Source organism: Heteronotia binoei, chromosome 15 (genome assembly GCF_032191835.1).
Source record: "Heteronotia binoei isolate CCM8104 ecotype False Entrance Well chromosome 15, APGP_CSIRO_Hbin_v1, whole genome shotgun sequence".
Lineage (NCBI taxonomy): Eukaryota > Metazoa > Chordata > Lepidosauria > Squamata > Gekkonidae > Heteronotia > Heteronotia binoei.
In genome coordinates, this window is record NC_083237.1 from 12,863,482 (window position 1) to 12,869,481 (window position 6,000).

Here is a 6,000-nt window from a genome sequence, read left to right on the forward strand (position 1 = left end):
GTAATTACTACCTCATTGACCAATGTAGGTTGAAGCAAAAATGGATTAGGCAGATCCTCTACTCAGGGGTGTCGATTCGAACTCGTGGGCTGGATCTGACATAAATGAGAGCTTGCTGGGTCGGGCCATGTCAGGTTGGGCCGAGCCATGTCGGGTCGGCCATTTAAGATTAGGTAGCAGAGATATTAATTTTATAATGAACACAGGCAAACACAAATATATATTTTTTAAAAAATTAAAACATGCTTAAAATGTTAGGACTCATTGGTCTTAAGGATGCTTTCTTTGTATTTCTCCCATGGGATCCAGGGAACTGGGCAAAGGAAGCCTCTGGCTCTTTCTTTCCTTCCCTGGAAGATGGGGGGGAGGAGGCCAAAGAACACAAGGCAGGGTGCATTTCTCTCCCATCTTTCATTTCATTCTCACACCAACCCTGCAAGGTAGATTTTGGCTGAGACGGAAATACCTGAAGTCACCTACTGAGTTTTCATGCTGAGCCAGGAATTTAAACCAGTGGGAGAAATTCCAAGTAGGTCTACTAAAATTGTACTTGAGTTTATTCAGCAGGGTTTATTTCCAGGAATATATTCTTAGGATGCCTGTATGAGTGTCCCAGTTCCAACTGCCACATTTTGAGAGGGGGAAAGTAGTATTTTGTGAAATGAGCGATTCTAGGGGAGCGTTGCAATTTCAGATTTTAGAATGCACTACTTCTCGTAAGTCACATCTGATTTATGGCAGCCCTGCGGGATCTTCAAGACAAGAGAGGTTCCGATGCAGTTTGCTGTTGCCTGCCTCTGTGTAGCAATCTCCGTCTTCCTTGGAGGTCTCCCATCTAAGTACTGACAAAGCCCAACCTTTTTTTGCTTCTGAGATCAGTGTAGCCTGGGTTATCCATGTCAGGGGGTAAAAATATATGCCTATTAACAACCACATATATGCCTATTAGCAATCACTGCTGAGTTGTTCATTTATAAAATGTTTTTTATTGTATTTTCTTGTTTTATTATATGTTGTACTCCACTCTGAGCCCTATGGGGAATGGGCGGAATAGAAATATACCAGGCAGGCAGGCAGGCAGGCAGGCAGGCAGGCAGGCAGGCAGGCAGGCAGGCAGGCAGGCAGGCAGGCAGGCAGGCAGGCAGGCAGACAGACAGACAGACAGACAGACAGACAGACAGACAGACAGACAGACAGACAGACAGACAGACAGACAGACAGACAGACAGACAGACAGACAGACAGACAGACAGATAGATAGATAGATAGATAGATAGATAGATAGATAGATAGATAGATAGATAGATAGATAGATAAGGTAATTGTGTGATTATAGTAATTTGTAACTAACCACACAAGGATGGTTTTAAACAGGGGTTATTTTGTAGAAAAAGAGGTGCCAGAGCTCATTCACACCACTCATTTGCAGAACTGATTTGCATATGCCACACACCCCCGACATCACCAGAAGGTGTACTAAATTATATCAGCTCAGCATCTACCTTAAAATTCTTCTTGAATTATAACGGTCATCATAAAATCTTACTCCCATCATAATATTCAAAATTACTTTTTCCTATGTGGCCACAGTGGCACTGTGAAGATTTCCATCTGTCTGCTTGATATGTTTTGGTTATTTCCCCATTTTTTGTGGGGGGAAATATTAGAAAGTTTTTCAGATTTTAAGAGTTCAGCAACGTTTTCACAGAGAGTTTGAATAACGGAGCCCAGAAGCAAGCATTGAGGGGGAGGGGTAAGAAAGAGTTCAATAAAATTTAGAGGTTCTGGCGTTCTGCTCCTGCCCAAAATGAGGCTTGGTTTTAAAAGTTATTATTTTAGTTAGAGGAGGGGGAAAAAAAAAAAACCTTGTTTCTCCCCGTCGGGGAATCGAACCCCGGTCTCCCGCGTGACAGGCGGGGATACTTACCACTATACTAACGAGGAAACAGCTGTTCAGCTTTTCGACGCAAGAGCCCCAATACATGTTCTCCATCCTTGTCTCCCACATTATTGATCTGCCAGCACCACATTCTAATCCTATCCCATTGCTTCGTTTTCCCAACCTGTAAACTGAGTTCTGCTTTCAGAGCCTGATCGCTGCTCAGGGTAATGTGGAGAGGAAAGAACCCAAAGAGGGTTTTTCGATCTCTCTCCTGCGGCAAAGACAGATGCTGCCAAGCGGTTGCGAGCTTGAGAAAACCTGCTCCCAGAAGCCCTTACCATCTCTCTTTCACCTCCTATGTGCGTGTACCCCTAGGCAGCAGATCAGGTATCATTCCCCCCCCCCCCCCCCCAAGCTCTAAAAATACAACCTTCAAGAAATCTGAAAGACTTTGGCAAAAGATGTACTGCGTTGGCCGGGAATCGAACCCGGGTCAACTGCTTGGAAGGCAGCTATGCTAACCACTATACCACCAACGCCTGCTTGAAACCGGATTTTAATTTTTCTTACATATTTTGAATCGGGACAGCAGGAAAAAAGGTCCTTTGGATCTTTGTATTTCTCCACTGTGCCTATTCAAACCAGCGCTCAAGGAAACGCACGGCTGTGAGCACGCTGGAGAATCTTGTACACCCTGGGAGTCAAATGGCAAAGTGAGAACCACACAAACCAAAGCGGATCTGGACGTGGGGGAGACACCGCCTCCCTCCCTACCCAAACGGGTCACTCTCTGAACAAGGGGAAGCAAGCAGTAGAAAAGAGCAAGAGAGCCGAGGGGCGCCTGAAAGACTAGCAAAATGTGGGGCAGGATGGGAGCTTTCCTGAGTCACTGCTCGCTTCTTCAGACAGAGCACGTGTGCAAGCAATGACTCACGAATGCTCCTATCCTGCCACACGTTTTGTTAGTCTTTAAGGTGCTACTGGACTCTTGCACTTTCCCCCTCTAGTTCAGGGGTGGCCAAACTGTGGCTCTTTCACACATATTGTGTGGCTCTCCAAGCCCCCACTGCCCTGTTGGCTGGCAGCTTGGAGAATGCATTTAAAGTTGCTTTCTTTCCACCTCTCCCTCCCCATCTATTCCTGCCTCCCTTCCTCCCTCTCTCAAACATCTGACGTTCATGTCTTGCGGCTCTCAGGTCTCTGACATTTATTCCATGCGGCTCTTATGTTAAGCACACCTCTGCTCTTGCGTCTGGGTTTCAGAGAAGACAGGACTTTCCAGAGAAGAGCTTCGGTCCCTCCAAGGCCACTCTCTGTGATGGGTCAAATAGAACCTCCATGTTCAGAGGCAGAATACCAGTTTCTGGGGGAGGGGTAGCGGCAGAGAGATGCTTTGGCTTCCATTGCCTTGTCTGTGTGGCCTCTGGAGGCTTGATGCTGGAATAGATGGACCACTGATGGACCACAGAAGAAAAAAGGAAAGGTCCCCTGTGCAAGCACCAATCGTTTCCGACTCTGGGGTGACGCTGCTTTCACAACGTTTTCACGGCAGACTTTTTACAGGGTGGTTTGGCATTGTCTTCCCCAGTCCTCTACACTTTCTCTCCCAGCAAGCTGGGGACTCATTTTACCGAGCTCGGAAGGATGAGTTGACCTGGAACCGGCTACCTGAACCAGCTTCCGCTGGGATTAAGCTCAGGTCGTGAGCAGAGGGCTCCAACTGCAATACTGCAGCTTTACCACTCTGCGCCACGGGGACCCCAGAAAGGGTCTCCTTAATCCGTTTGGGGGATTCCGTTTTGGGCCTCTGAAGGCATGAAAGCACTCACGCCCCCCTCTAGGGGGAGCCAAAGGGTGGTCTAGATGGAAGCGATGCAGGAGTTTAAATGGGTGGGTTGTGATCTTGGACTTTGCACCTTACCGTTTTGGTGATCAAGCCAATCCCTGAAATTTCCCGGTAGCAGAGGCGAATTTCGGATGCTCTCCAGTTTCCCACGCCAGGTATCGAGAACGCATAAACCAGGCAGAGCAGACAGAAGAAAGAGAGATTCGCGCCTGATTTGTGAGTCTAGAAGGTTTGCAGTGTCTTTGCGCAAACCAAACAGTGGAGCAAACAAATGTCCATGTTTTAGAAAGGGTAGATTTTAAAAGGTGTGAAAACAAAAGCTTTTGAAGTCAGGAAGAATCTAAAACGCATACAAGACAATTAAAACTCACGAGGACGGAAAACGAAATGAATACCGTAGTCGGCAGGATTCGAACCTGCGCGGGGAGACCCCAATGGATTTCTAGTCCATCGCCTTAACCACTCGGCCACGACTACTTGACGGAAGAATTTGGTGCGCCTTGGCTTTTTCCGGAGATACCTATTACATCATTCTTGTCTGGCTGTTCATGTTTTCCCAACCACATTTCATAAAGGCCCTTGAAAGATGACACATTCGAGGGTCAGTCTTCAGCCTCCCAACAAAGATCCACAACACAACAGAGATACTGGGTTGCTTTTTCGTAAGGAAGGAGAGCCCAGTATAAGAACATAAGAGAAGCCATGTTGCATCAGGCCAGTGACCCATCCAGCCCAACACTGTCACAGAGGGGCCAAAAACAACCACCACCACTCCCAGGTGCCATCAGGAGCCTACTGAGGAACCACTCTGTTAGAAAGTTTTAGCTGGAAACTCTTTTGATTTAATTTCAACTTCTTGATTCTGGTCCGACCTTCTGGGGCAACAAAAGTACTTGAAGATGGTGATGATATCATCTCTCAGTCATCTCCTCTCCAGGCTAACCATACCCAGCTCCTGCAACCTCTCCTCTTAGGACTTGGTCTCCAGGCCCCTCACCATCTTTGTTGCCCTTCTCTGGACACGTTCCAGCTTGTCTATATCCTTCTTACCGTACTTCTTTTGATACAGCCCAAAATTGAATTTGCTTTTTAGCCACTGCATCACACTGCTGACTCATGTTCTTCTTTTATAGAATGAAACAGACAAAAGGTCAGGGTCTAGAATGCCAAAAGAAAGCTCACCAATTCTGACCTTAAACTTTATTCACTTTTACCCTCCTTTCAGAGTACATCTTGCATTCCTTCTTGGGAGCAGAGCCGGATTAAACCCTGTGGAGGCCCCTAGGCAGTTGAAATCTCGGGCCCCTCACAAATTATCTCAGAGGCTGAGCACCCGCCCCACCATTCACAGCCCCCACTGCAGCCTGCAGGCGCCTTCTCAAAAGCCCCTTTGACAAAGCTGCAGGGGAGAGGCATAGAGAGGCAAACTTGGCAACGGCGCCAGCAGCAGCCTCACCAGGTAAGTCAGACAAAGAGCGACTCGGTTGCTGGCTGCGCGTGCAGGCTGGGAGGGCTGCAAGCAGGGGGAAAAGCTGGCCCGGGGCCCCTAAAGGCATGGGGGCCCATAGGCAAGTGCCTACTTGGCCTAATTGTTAATCCAGCCCTGCTTGGGAGAAAAAGAAAACATGCCCTCTAGGTCAGGGGTGTCAAACTTGTTATGAGGGCCGGATCTGACATAATTGAGACCTTGTTGGGCCAGGCCATGTCGGGTTGGGCCGGGCCGGGCCATGTTGGGCCAGGCCACGTGTGTATCTAGTTAACATTAGGTAGCAGAGATATAACTGGCTACATCGGGGGGGGGGGGGTGTAGCCTAATATGCAAAGGACTTCCTGCTACAAAAAAAAGCCATAGGTAGGTAGATGAAGTGGACCAGTTCTATAAAGATCTACAACACCTTCTAGAATTAACACCAAAAAAAGAGATGTCCTCATCATAGGGGACTGGAATGACAAAGTGGGAAGCCAAAAGGTGACCGGAACAACTGACAAGTTTGGCCTTGGAGAACAAAATGAAGCTGAGCAAAGACTAATAGAGTTTTGTCAAGAGAACAAGCTGGTCATAGTGAACACCCTCTTTCCACAACCTAAAAGGCGACTCTACACGTGGACATCACCTGATGGGCAACACAGAAATCAGATTGATTATATACTCTGCAGTCAAAGATGGAGAAGCTCCTTGCAGTCAGCAAAAACAAGACCTGGAGCTGGCTGCGGCTCAGATCATGAGCTACTCATTGCAAAATTCAGGCTTAAACTGAAGAAAACTGGGGAA

General features: G+C 47.5%; 3 non-coding genes across 3 annotated transcripts; all 3 read right to left on the reverse strand.

The window, feature by feature from the left end:
• Nucleotides 1-1,872: 1,872 nt before the first annotated feature.
• On the reverse strand, nucleotides 1,873-1,944 carry TRNAD-GUC (transfer RNA aspartic acid (anticodon GUC)). Its single transcript has one exon. It is a non-coding gene; the product is annotated as a tRNA-Asp (tRNA).
• A 405-nt stretch (nucleotides 1,945-2,349) lies between these two features.
• Nucleotides 2,350-2,421, reverse strand: TRNAG-UCC (transfer RNA glycine (anticodon UCC)). Its single transcript has one exon. It is a non-coding gene; the product is annotated as a tRNA-Gly (tRNA).
• A 1,702-nt stretch (nucleotides 2,422-4,123) lies between these two features.
• Nucleotides 4,124-4,205, reverse strand: TRNAS-AGA (transfer RNA serine (anticodon AGA)). Its single transcript has one exon. It is a non-coding gene; the product is annotated as a tRNA-Ser (tRNA).
• Between the last annotated feature and the right edge of the window lie 1,795 nt (nucleotides 4,206-6,000).